The sequence below is a fragment of the Lontra canadensis genome, unplaced genomic scaffold (assembly GCF_010015895.1).
Source record: "Lontra canadensis isolate GAN:19392208 unplaced genomic scaffold, GSC_riverotter_1.0 scaffold113, whole genome shotgun sequence".
Lineage (NCBI taxonomy): Eukaryota > Metazoa > Chordata > Mammalia > Carnivora > Mustelidae > Lontra > Lontra canadensis.
The window spans coordinates 4169711-4183769 of record NW_022631107.1 but is presented as its reverse complement, the minus strand read 5'-3'; the positions used below and the strand labels follow the sequence as shown (position 1 = coordinate 4183769).

General features: G+C 39.1%; 1 protein-coding gene across 5 annotated transcripts in view; it reads right to left on the bottom strand.

Moving 5' to 3' along the window:
• AGTPBP1 (ATP/GTP binding protein 1) overlaps positions 1-13794 on the bottom strand; it is a 150461-nt gene extending 136667 nt beyond the window's left edge. For 4 of the 5 annotated variants that reach the window (XM_032840553.1, XM_032840558.1, XM_032840555.1 and 1 more), the window contains exon 1: positions 13609-13794. The gene's annotated coding sequence lies outside the window, so the exon portion shown is untranslated. Of the gene's footprint in view, positions 1-13443; positions 13548-13608 lie in introns of those variants that run through there. The other variant, XM_032840554.1, reaches the window with a different exon arrangement.
• Between the last annotated feature and the right edge of the window lie 265 nt (positions 13795-14059).

The following is a 14059-nucleotide window of genomic DNA, read 5'->3' as shown; positions in this document are numbered from 1 at the left end:
ATAAGGATTCTGGAAAGGATTATTAAAAGTATCATTTATGGAGGCGCCTGTGTGGCTCAGTGGGTTAAGCTGCTGCCTTCGGCTCAGGTCATGATCTCAGGGTCCTGGGATTGAGCCCCGCATCGGACTCTCTGCTCAGCGGGGAGCCTGCTTCCCCACCCCCTGCCTGCCTCTCTGCCTACTTGTGATCTCTCTCTCTCTCTCTGTAAAATAAATAAATAAATAATTTTTTTTAAAAAGTATCATTTATGTACTCTTACCAAGTAAATGCATTATTAGAAGTGAGAGTTTGGAGAGGAGAAGGGAGTTGAGGGAAATTGGAAGGGGAGGTGAACCATAAGAGACTATGGACTCTGAAAAACAATCTGAGGGTTTTGAAGGGGCGGGAGGTGGGAGGTTGGGGGAACCAGGTGGTGGGTATTAGAGAGGGCATGGATTGCATGGAGCACTGAGTGTGGTGCAAAAACAATGAATACTGTTATGCTGAAAAGAAATAAAAATTTAAAAAAAAAAAGTGAGAGTTTGGAACATGTATTCTCAGATTAACCTAACTTTCTTTCTTTTGACAGATTTAATTAATTTGTAAAAGAACAAGTGATAATGACAGTAAATCTTGACTTCTACAAGGTCTTGGAATAGTTTTCTCATTACATCTTTCAGACTCCAAGGTCCTTGAGTGTAGGGGATTAATTAAGTTTCATTTGTCTTTGGGTCCCCCAATGCCAGGAACGTTCTCAGTAGTTTGCTAAAGTCTGTGCTTCAGATAAACAAATGCATTAACTGAATGAAGGATGCAGAAACAGGCTCAGATGCTGGTATAACCGAGTGGTTACCAGTTAGACAATCTTGCCTAAAAGATCCAGCCAAAGGATCAATATCAAATTAGACAAATGAGAAGTTCAAACTGTGAAACAGGTAGAGGACAGTATCATTTTGTTTTTGAAAATCACATATTTGCATGGAATAACAGAGAAAATGTTATTTCAGCAGGGAGTGTAAATTTGTGTAGCTATTGTAGAGGGCCATCAATATTAAGTGGAATTAAAAATGTTACAGTTTATATCCCAACAATTTGACTCCTGAGTATGTATCTCTTCACAGATCCTTGAGGACACAGAAATGAGAACGTTTATCATAATGCTGTTTGTAGCCAAGGACAGCAAATAACACAAGGGCAGTACCTTAGACATGGGCAAGAGGGGACTCTGCTCTGGATCCTGCACTTTAGAAGTCCTCACGTATCACAAAAAAAACAAAAAGTGTATTTCGTGAAATACATATGGGCACCTTGGTCACCAACCTGGTACTTAAGGCTGGCACGGCCTGACCTGCAACCGTACCTATACTCAGTTCTAATTCCTGTCTCTGCTCATTGTTGCAGTTGGTCAAAATGTTGGCAATAGTGACCGCAGCACCCTTACGGTCTTAATGACTATTTCAATTTTCAGAGCATCACACTCACTATCAAATTTGGTGTACACTTTGACCAACCCATATGCACGTGGGGGTATGGAGGGATCACCCTCTAAGTTGAGCTTGTAGAGAATTTCGTGAACAGGAGACATTTTGAAAGAAGCTGGGTCAGATGTCGAGAGCAGCAAGCATCCCCAGATGTGGAGGCAACAGCTTCCTAATTTTAAAACATCAGTGCAGTTCTAGCCATGAAGATCTAGAAGCAATTTCACAGACAGGAAGTCTCTTAATCATAAAAGAGACAGTGTCTCCCTTGGTTTCTCAGTTTTATGTAGGGGATTTGGGAGTTGTTGCTTACAGCGCAACCTAGAATCTCTTTCTCTACAAAGCTCCAAACAATTCTGTAAACCACTTAAAACCTGGGCCAGATATTGATGTACTGCCCCTCAACTCCAAATTCACCCTTTTTGCCTGCTCTGTGAAAATGGATTTGTGCCCTTAAAATATTTTCCTAGCCAGCTGGCAAGGTATTAAGCTTTATCAAGAGGGCATTGGAAAGACACTGCAGACGAAAAGGATTTTGCTTCCTGGCTTCAGGGTGTTCACTGGGCTGCAGCAGGCAAGGCCTCTCTGGGACCCATCCCTGCAATGAGGACGGCTCCTATAGCACCGGGCTCCCGCAGCACATGCAGCTTCTCCAACAGGAGTCTAAGCTGTTCTGTGGCAGAGTGCCTCTGGTGAGACATCTCCCTATAAACAGCCTTCCCCGGCACCCTAGAGGGCAAACCCTCAGCAAATTCCACTAGGGTCACACCACACCTACTTGCCTTGACCTTGCCCCTTCTAACCTTGACCTTGCCCTTTCCAACAAGTCTTCAGGGGAGAGAGGGGCCCACTCTATCTCAGCCCTGGGGGTAATAACTGCTCTTCATAACAGCTATTCCTCTATTTAGAGCTATCTTTATTTCTTGCTGATAAAGCCTTCAATTATCTAATCCCTGTTATAGCCAAAATATTTTTGCATTAAATTTTCCCTGTTAAATTACCATGTGGTTTCTATTTCCTGACTGGACCCAGACTGGTACATCCCAACAACTCTTTAAATTATTTAGTATCCTAAAATAAACCCTCTCTGCTTAAGGTATCTAGAGTGAATTCGGTTCTCTGCAACTCAGACTTCAATTTTCTTTTTCAATAAAGAATTTCGTGGGAAAAAAAAACATACAATACCTTCAGAGATTAGATAAATCTATGACATCATTTTTTTAGTTAGTAAGTGATACTAATTATGCATAGCCAGGGTTAAGAATGGCTTCTGATGATTATCTTCCTAGGTCAGCCTATTAAATATTTTAATTGTAATATTAACTCCACCTTAGAGTATTATCACTCCTGTTATGCTTAATCACTATTTAAAAACTTAACCTGCAATGAGATACCACTCCACACCCACTAGAATGGCTATAATAAAAAAATACAGACAATAACAAGCTTTAGCAAGAATGTGAGAAACTAGAACCCTCATACATTGCTGATGGCAATGTAAAATGGTACAGCTGCTTTGAAAACAATCCAGCAGGTCCTCAAAAGGTTAAACATAAAGTGACTGTGACTCAGCTATTCCATTTCTAAGTATATACCCAAAGAAATGAAAACTTCTATCCACACAAATATTTGTACACAAATGTTCACAGCAGCATTATTCATAACCAAAAAGTGGGAATAACCCAAATATCCACCAACCAATGAATGGATAGATAAAATGTGGTATAGCCCTACAATACAATATTATTCAGTGATAAAAAAGAAACAAAGTACTGATATGTACTACATGAATAAACTTTGAAAATATTATGCTAAGTAAAAGAAGCAAATCATGAAAGACCACATCATTTTATGATTCCACTTTATATAATAGTATAAAATACCATTTATATGAAATACCCAGAACAGGTAAATCTATAGAGACAAAAAATAGATTAATGGTTACCTAGGACTAGAAAAGAATGGGATGGAGGAGGGGACATACTAGAAGGATGTGGAGTTTCTTTTGGGGGTAATAAAAATGTTCTAAAATTCACTGTGGTTATAGTTGTGATGTGGGAAACAAAGGTAGAAGGAAATGTAAATAAAATTATAATTATAATTATAACCTGCAGCCCACTGACAAATACTTGGGATAGGCAGAGTGTAAGATTCCTCCAGGATCCTGTGAGTCCTCTTTAGCCTACGAAAGTCATTTTGGAACTTCCCTCATCTTTACTCAACCCCCCAACCCCAAGATGTATAATCAGCTGCTCCTCCCAATCCTCCAGGGCATCAGGGAGCCACAGCAGGGAGCCAAAGCAGGTAGCAGCAGCAGTTCATTCGGCCCATGGGTCCTGTCTCTGAGGTTTAATAAAACCACCATTTTGCACCAAAGACACGTGTCAAGAATTCTTTCTTGGACATCAACTCCAGACCCCACCAACACCAACATTCCAAAAACTACATCAGTTGCACAACTCTATGAATGTACTAAAGGGCAGTGAACTGCATATTTATAAAGTGAAAATTAACAGTATGTGAGTTCTAGCTCAATAAAACTGTTAAAAAGAAAACAAGAACAAGAACTTAGTCTCTGCTAGAACCTTCTAATTCAACCCATCCTTAAATTAGGGTCAGGGGTTTACACCCTCTGTAGTTCAGCACCTGATTCCCATAATAAAATATATCCTTTTACACTAAAGCAAAATTATTGACCCACCTGAGTCTTTAGGAAATGTATTCTAAGTTATTCATCCAGCAGAGACTAAAAAAATAAAATAAAATAAAATAAAAATAAAAAACACTGGCGCCTGTGTGGCACAGTCCTTAAGCAGTCTGCCTTTGGCTCAGGTCATGATCCTGGGGTCCTGGGGTAGAACCCCACGTAGGGCTCCCTGCTCCGCGGGAAACCTGCTTCTCCCTCTCCCACTCCCCCTGCTTGTATTCCCTCTCTTGCTATCTCTGTCAAATCAATAAAATCTTAAAAAACAACAAATAAAAAAACCATTCTGTGCTATACATAAAAATTCATAGTATACATTTCCTTAAGTAGAATATAAATTCGAGTTGACTTTTATATATTTAAAGATGGCTTGAACTAGAATTATATATATACTACTAATCTTTACATCCATAAGCATTATCTTACTCTAAATTACTATTACTGAGGTATACATTTTCATCCAGTTACCTTATTCATGTGTCATTCACAACACAGGATTGGGGCAAACACAGACCCCGAGGCACTCAAAAATCCACATAAAATTTTTGACTCCCCCCAGATTTAACTATTAACAGCCTACTATTGATCAGAAATCTTAACAATAATGTAAACAATACATATTTTGTGTTATATATATTATATACTGTATTGTCACAATAAAGTAATATACATTTTGCATTCAATGTATTATATACTGGATTCTTACAATACAGTAAGCTAAAAAAATTAATAAAATCATATAGAACAGAAAATATGTTTACAGTACTGTATTAATCAAAAAAAATCTGTGGATAAGTAGACTCACACAGTTCAAACCCATGTTATGGGTCAACTGTAGTTTATGAATGTTTTAACCCAATCTGCAAACAGGCAACTTTATTTCATCTACATTATCATTAATTTTACCAAAAAACTGTGGGTAAGAGTAAACCTATAAAAATTATACCTTTTACCTTTCTTCATCAGGCATCCTCATTAAAAACACAAGTTTGGATAGTTCACACACTATGCCACAAAGATGTTTCAGCACTTACGGAAGGACTAATTTGCTATGTGATGTTTTAATTATACTACAAATAATAAGGTTTTACTGTTGGGGGAGAAGAATTGCACCACACTTCAATCTAACTAACAGTAATAACTTATTTAATATGATGCTTCCCTCAGCTCAGATTCCAACTATTTTTAGACTTAAACAAATGCCAAATTTCCTAAGTATCAAATATCAAATAGGTGATATCTGAAATTAAAATTCTTGCCTTGAAACACACACTTTCCTTGTCCCTAACCTATGACTGACTCATTAAAATGTTTTGTTTTTTAAGTATCACAGCCACAGTCAGCTCCAACAAAAATCAAAATATACAGGATATGAGGGACTCAAAAAGTCATAAGGCATATAAAAAATAGCAAAATGAAAAAAGCTCCTCCTTACCAGTAATCACTGTAAATGTAAATGGATTAAAACCTCCAATGAAAAGGCAGAGAATGGCGAATGGATTTAAAAATACAATCCAAAAAATTTGTTCTCTACAAGAAGCTCATTTAGATATAAAGGCACAAATAGGATGAAAGTAAAAAGACAGAAAAAGATATTCCAGGCAAATAATAACCAAAAGCAATAAGAGGTAGCTATACTAATATCAGACAAAATAACTTCAAATTAAAAAAGATTATAAGAGACAAAGGAGGACACTAATTATTAATAAACGGTTCAAGAGAGCAAGAAGATATAACAATTACAAATATCCACATACCTAATAACAGAGCACCAAAATACAATAAGCAAAAATTGACAAAATTAAAGAGAAAAATAGTTTTACAGTAATTGTTGGGGACTTCAATACCCACTGTCAGTAATGAATAAGACATAAGACAAATAAGGAAACAGAGGACTTGAACAACACTATAAACCAACTATGGTTTATATGACCAACAGTCATAGTTAAAACGCTACCAAACAACAGAATATGTATGTTCTTCTCAAATGCACATGGGACATTCTCCAGGATAGATCATCTTTTAGGCCACAAATTAGGTCTCAACAGATTCTAAAAGATAGGTATTATACAAAGTATCTTCTCCAACCACAACAGAATAAAGTTAGAAATAAATAAGAAAAAGGAAACTGGAAAATTCACAAATCTGTGGAAATTAAACACACCCCTTAATCACAGGTCAAAGAAAAGATCAAGGCAAATGAGACAAATGAAAATAAAACATACCAAAATTTATGGGATGCAGAGAAAGCAGTGCTAGGAAGTTAGTTTATAACTATAAACACTTACATTTAAAAAAAAAAAAAAAAAAGTAAATTTTTAAAAAGGGTGGGGGTGCACCTGGGTGGCTCAGTCAGTTAAGCATCAGCCTTAGGCTCAGGTCATGATCCCAGGGTCCTGCGATGGAGCCAGGCATCAGGCTCCCTCTCCCTCTCCCCTCCTCATCCCCTCCCTTGCTCTCACTCTCACTCTATCTCAAATAAATTCAAAAAATAAATAAAGATCTCAAATGAACAACCTAACTTTACAAATTAAGGAACTAGAAAAAGCAGAACACAAAGCTAGCAGAACGAAGAAAATAATGATTAGAGCAGAGATAAATAAAATAGAGAATAGAAAAATAGAGAAAATTATCAAATAAAAAATGGTTCTTTAAAAAGATTAATGAAATTAATAAACCTTTATTAAACGTAAGAAAAAAACAAAAGACTCGAATTATTAAAACCAGGAAAGCATGTGAAGACACTGCCACTGATTCTACAGAACTATAAAGGATTTTAAGTGAATAATATGAAAAATCGTGCACCAACAGACTGAGGACCTAAATGAAATTGACAAATTCCTATAAACACAAAACGTACCAAAACTGAACAAAAACAAACAGAAAATCTGAATAAATTCCTAACTATTAAGGACACTGGATGAGTAATCAAAAACTTCCCAAAAAGAAAAGCCCCAGATTTGATTCACTAGTGAATTATACAAAACATTTAAAGAACATCAATCCTAATTCTGCCAAGTAACGTAAGAGAATACTCCCTAACTAATTCTATGAGGCCAACACTGCCCTGATACAAAAGCCGAACAGAGACATTACAAGAAAACTACAGATCAATATCCTTTCTGATCACTGATGTACAAAATAGCAGCAAACCAAATTCGGCAGCATGAAAGCAAATCAAAACCACATTGTGATACCTACCATCTCACACCCATTAGAATGACTGCACAAACCACCCCACCTCCCATCCAGTCCCCGCCCAAGAGAAAGACCAATCACACAGAAAACAAATGTTTACAAGGATGTGGAGAAACTGGAACCCTCACACACTGTTGGTATGAATAAAAATGGTGCAGCTGCTATGCAAACAATAGGGTTGTGACACAGGAACTTAAAATAGAATTACCATATGACCCAGCAATTCCACTTCTGAATATGTACCCAAAAGAAATGAAAGCAGGGTCTTGAAGAAGTATTTGTACACCCATGTACAAAGCAGCGTTAGTCACAATGGCCAAAGGTTACCGAAACAGCCCAAGGGCGCAATGACAGATGATGTGGTAAATACAAACAATGGAACATTATTCAGCCCTAAAAAGAAAGAAATTCTGATGAATCTTGAAGACAATGCTAAATGAAACAGCCAGTCACAAAAGGGCAAATACTATGATTCTACTCATAAAAGGTACTTAAAGAAGTCAAATTCATAAAGACAGAAAGTAGAATGGTGATTGTCAGGGGCTACAGGAAGAAGAAAATGAGGAGTTATTGCTTAATGGATACAAAGTTTCAGTTCCGCAATACAAAAGATCTGTGATGGTTGCACAACCATCTTAAATGCCAATAAACTAAACACTTAAAAATGTTTTAAAAGGTAATTTTTATATTATATATATACAGCCATAATTTTAAAAGTAAATTTTTAAAAATCAAAATATGAACCAAAAATATGAATATAAATCAGTATGTTAAGAACTGGGAAAAATAAGTTTCAAATGAAAACACAAATTATAATTGGTAAAACAGAATTAACAAATGAAAAAGACATTCTCAACAAGCAAAGAAAAAAATCCAGACTTCTAGAGTTGTAGGAAGCTTCAAAGATCAGCTGGGAGTCAAATTCTCTTACTTTGCAAATAGGAGAGAAGCTCATCAGGGAGGTTTGCTATCTTGCATTACCCATTATAACTTCTACCTACATGCAACTAGAAACTGTGCCTACAACAAATTAATAAATCTGGAGAATTCTCATCCAAAGTAGTATCCTTTTCAATTCATTAAACTCATTATATGTAGGCAGTGTTCACATTTTTATTACCATTATTCCATCATAAATCCTCACAAACCTTATTATTTTTATTCCCCATGTTACCTATACCCTTAGAATCTTCATAATCTTAAATCATTTTCTCCCTAAGGTAGGATGTGAGGCAAGGACAGCAAGTGCGGGGTACCTCTCCTTAGGATGGTTCATCCTCAGCATGAATTAGGTAAGAAATGAACAGAGATTAAGAAGGGAAGCTAAAATGCTTACTTTAGCTTAAGAGCTCAGTATCAGTTGAGCTTTTCACACTGTGCCTTCACTATTTGTCTAATATGCAACCCCCACCATATTAGATTTGAACATTTGTGTGGATACGTACTCCCAAATCTTTTTTAGATAATCTAATTTCAGATTACTAGTACTGTAGTTCTACTATACTACTATATAATACTAATACTATAGTTCCCCCATATCAGCACCTGACCAAAAGAAATCTCAAGAACCCTGAACTTTCTGTGAATAACCTCTATTGGGCCTTTAAAAAAAAAAATTAAGACAGCCTTTACTGGGGACCAAAAGTCTGAAGCAAAAACAAACTAGTGATTGTCACCACCACTTCCCTTCCTTATCAAAGTTTGGTAGGAATCAGCTGATTTATATGAGAAGTCCTCAAAATGTGGTCCATGGTCCCCTCGGCACCTGATACCTTTCCAGGGGGTCCACAAGGTCAAAACTATTTTCATAGTAACACTAAAATATCATTAACCTTTTTAACTGTACACATTTATACTAATGGTACAAAAGCAATGACATATAACATTTCTGGCATCTTGGAACAACTTATGGTACTGGCAACAAACTGCACTATTAGTCATTATATTTTCCACCATCAAGTACCAGCTGCTATTAAAAAAAAAAAAAAAAAAGCCTTTTTCACTTAAGAATGTCCTTCAAGGGGCACCTGGGTGGCTCAGTTGGTTAAGCAACCCTTCAGCTCAGATCATGATCCCAGGATCCTGGGATCCAGCCTGATGTTGGGCTCCCTACTTGGTGGGATGTCTGCTTCTCTCTCTCTCTCTGCCCCTCCTCCTGCTTGTGAGTGCATGCTCTCTCTCTCTCTCTCTCTCTCTCGCTCTCTCTCTCAAATAAATATTTCCAAAAAAAAGTGAAGATTAATTTTATATTCTCAGCCCTTGAATATACACCTTTACATCTTTTTTAAATATTCTATGTGACAAAATGGTAAGTACACATGAAGCATTTCTGGCCACATACTGAATTACAATAGTTGATGGCTGTCTCAAGGTAAAGTACTTGTGTGACTGAACTAAGGGCTAACACTAGTCTCTTTTTTTCATGAAACACCATTTTCACTTGAAAGAATGACTACGACTATTCACACTTAACGTATTTTGGCAAAGGTTCTCTCAGAGATGAACAAAATCTGCTTGTCACTTCTAGGAAACAACTGGCAGTCATATTTCTTGCCAATGATAAAATTTGCGCTTTCAAGCAAAAATCAAAATTTCTGGAAAACTCGTATCCACCATCAATCATATCATGACCTGGACAGCTTCCCAATAATTTGTTTCTGATAAGTGGTGATATTAACAAATGTGATTTTTTAATAACATATGAAATGTGTCAACATTTGGAAGATCTGCATAACTGAGCCAATACTTAAAGAGGACCACAGCATGATGTTACAAATTCAGGCATAGTTATGTAAGATCCATTCAAAGTTCAGACCAATCAATTTTAATGTAACACTATGAAAAAAGTCCATTGACATGATCTCAGATTCCACACTGCAAATAACTAAAAAACCAACACATGTTGAGCTGTGATGTAGTACCAAACAAGAAAATCCATTATTATCTGAAAAGGCTATTAAAATGCCTCCCTCTATTTTCCAGCCATTAGCTATGTAAGGCAGGATTTGTCTTTCTATATACTTCAAACCAAAAAACTCTGCAAAAGACTAAATGCAGGAGTAGACAGAAGAACCCAGATGTTCCTATTAAACTAGACATTAGAGAAAAAAGTAAAACAAAACCACTCTTCTCACTGCCTTATTCATTTTGAAAATACTTATTTTTCAATAAAAATGTTTATATTAACATATTACTGTCATATATAAGTAAATTAATAAAAGTTACACACATCTTTTTAATTATAAGACAATAACTACAGACATAATCCACAAAAGCTCTTTGGGGTGCTCAGTAACTCTTAAGAATGGAAAAATGTCCTGAAATCAAAAGTTTGAAAACAACTGATTTAAAGAACTGAGTATTAATATCAGATCCTTGCAAACAAAGAAGAACAGTTAAGTACATAAAATCATTAATTTTTTTAAAAAACCTTCCTAGAAAAATTACATGAAAGCTGAAAAGGAATACAATGTCAAATCAAAACCAACCACACTCTCTAACACCAATAAAGAAGAAAATAAAAGAATGCATAGATGAAAGTAATTTTGTATGTCCTGGAAACATCATGCAGTATCTTGATCAGATAAACTCATATATACCTATTAATAGTTAGATAATATTTTTGATAGCAGCACATCACAGTCAAAGAAACACACCATCACAAAGTCAAAAACAGGTGATTAAAATAGCAGTCATGACCACCAAGAGGGAGACAATCCAAGGTTCTGTCAGAAGGGACAAACAGGGATACTTCAGCACCTCTCCAGCAGCATCGCAGGGCATGCAGCTCAGGGTCTAGCTGTTCTATTTAAAACTAAATTACATGCTTCCAAGACAAGATAGTGAGACTAAGTTCTTATTTAGCCCCAAAGGAGCAAATGGGTCACCATGGAATTATTCTCCATCAACCTAAAGTCTTCTTCAACTTACTAGATCCCTTGGAAGAGTGAGGAAAAGCAGTAGCAGTAATATTTACTGAAAGATTACTACACGCCAGGCACTGTGCACTAAGCACTTTATGTGCATTTAATATTCAAGATCTTCAGGGCATAACCATTATTACTCCATTTTTGGAACTGAGAAAACTGAAGCACAAAGAGGATAAATAACTTGCCTCAAGCAAAGCCAGGATTCAAACCCAGCCAGGGTGGCTGTGAAGCCCAACTTCCTAGGCACAGTACAAAGGCACAGAAACCAAGAACAACAGATAAAATTTAAAAGTCCGTGTTCACTCTAAATAACTTCTGTCATTCACATCAAGAGCCACCGCCTAAGGAAGGCTCCCAACTTGCAGAGAGCTCTCTGACAGTTTTATCCATAACTACTGACAAGTGACTGTTCAACTTCCAGGTACCAAAGGACCTTAAGCCAAGAGTACATTTTGGAAGGTGAACACTGTGGAGATTTAGTGAAAACTCCAAAATGTAGAATCTAATACAAATTAGATAATTTCAAAAGTCTTCGATCTCTTTTCCCTCTGCTGTTGGAGATAAAAAAACATCATTATATAATAGTCTAGCTAATCTGTTTCAAAGAGAATAATGCCTCAATGCAAGTCAACGGGAAAAGCCTCATAAAAATTGCTTCTACAAAAGCTTAAGTTACATTAAAACACTGAAATGTTCTGCAGAGGAAATCCAAGTCCATCCCCTTCATTTCAAAGTTCAGGGTAAGACTGCAGTGCTAAGTGTAGAAGCAATTAAGGCAGAGTTTTGAGGTCATTAAAAATGAATCTATAGCTTCACTGCAGAACCTAACTCAAGCCAGGTGGAATGGGAAACTAAAGAAGTCATATCACAATGAGAAAATAAGCAGTAGATAAGACATGGCTATCTCACAGCAATTACAGGACTAATGACAGCAATTATAGTAAATACTTACACATCTCCCAGGGTTTTGTTTGGTTTTGATTAGTATTTGGCACATGTTTTGAAATAGGTACCATTTAAAGTGCCTTAAATAAACTACTACTTTTCAGCTTACTGAACTGAAAACATTCCACTACACTATTACAAAAATAACTTTCTAGTTTTCTCAGGAAAAAAGACAATTTATAAGAAGAATTCAGAGGTTACTAAAGAAAGTGATATAACTCGATTTACATAAAAATTACAACATGGACATAAAAGTGAAAATGAGTGATCAAGAAGACTGTTCATGTCCTTTCTCACTGCAAACTGTCATGCATTATAATTAAACACTGCCACAATTTTCAACACCTAAAGAAAAACAAAACACCCACAAAGGAATTAACATTGCAAAAAAAAAAAAAAAAATCCGGTAAGTGTTACAACACATTAGGTCATCAGCATCGCTGGACCTTCAAGCACTGAATTGAGCAAGCCATGTTAAAACAAGAAATGGCCTTTAAATTACCAACATTCATATCGATTATGCTAAGGTGTATAAAAACTCCATTGTATAATGGGTAAATGCCCAGGAAACCAACCGATTCAAAACTGCACTAGTACTAATACTAGCACTAGTACTAATAAGAGGCTTAACCCGCACAAGCGGAAAACAACAGTGGAGACAAGCCTTTGCGCGGGGGTTGCAGAAGTCCTTGAATACTTGCAACTCAGCAAGGCAGGCTATAAGGAAACTCTGCACTGTCATCTAGGGCGATCTGATTCAGGTTCAAACCAAACCCAAAAGGCGACAAGTTGTAAACAGAGAACACACTTCAGGCCAAACCACCCCGTGAAAGGAAGCAAACCTAGTCACCGCCGAAATCACACAACACCAACCCCACTGCAAAGCAAGGCGCACCTAGACGATGGGTGCCAGGGTGGGTGGGGAGGCAGGGCGCGCGCCCGCCCCCGGCTCGCCGCCCCTCGGCTCTGCTCCCCGCTGCAACGCGGCGACCGATGCTCCCCGCCCCAGAGAAAGGGCAGGGCACCGGGGCTGCCTCTGCCCGAAAACTGCGTCGGCTACCCTCCGCCTGGGACTGAGGCGGGGGCCACCGAGTGTCCGCAGGTGGGGGCGGGGTGGGGCGTTTTCCAAAAACCAGCCAAAGCTCCTAGCCATCAAGGGTTTCCCTCCAGCTCCGGTCCACTCCCCCCGAGAGACACGCGTTACACAACCTGTCAGGTGAGGGGCGGCGGGGTCCCAGAACGCAGACCGCGGCGGGCCCGGGGTCGCTCCTTCCCGCTTCTGCCGCGGCCGGGAGAGAGCAGAGGGCGGCGGGCGGGAAAGCCGCAGCCGAGAGGGGGCCGGCCCGGACGCACGGACGGTGGCGGGGCGCTCACCGGCTCAGGACGGGGCGCTGGCAAGGGCTGAGCACAGCCGCAGCACCCGGCTCGGCGTCGGCAGCGCCAGCGGCTGCTCTCTGGAAGAACGGCGGACTCCTCGCCGCCCGCCGCCCGGTGTTTTCATACAAACCCCGGTGGCAGGCGAGGCGGAGGCAGCGGAGGCTGAGGCTGAGGCTGAGGCGGCGGCGGCGGCGGCGGCGGCGGCGGAACCTGCCCGCATCCCGAGCAACGTCAGCGCGGCGCCCCGCCCACCGCACGCCCGGGGCCAGCGGGCTAGCGCGCGCCGGGCAGAGGGAGGGCAGAGTGCGCGTGCGCGCGGGCCGTGTGGGCACGCGCTGGTGGGAGGGAGGGGCACGCGCCGGTGGGAGGGAGGGGCACGCGCGGGCCTGAGCAAGGATGGGACTCAGGGAGCGCGCGTGGGCAAAGAGGGAGCGTGCGCAGGAAGGGG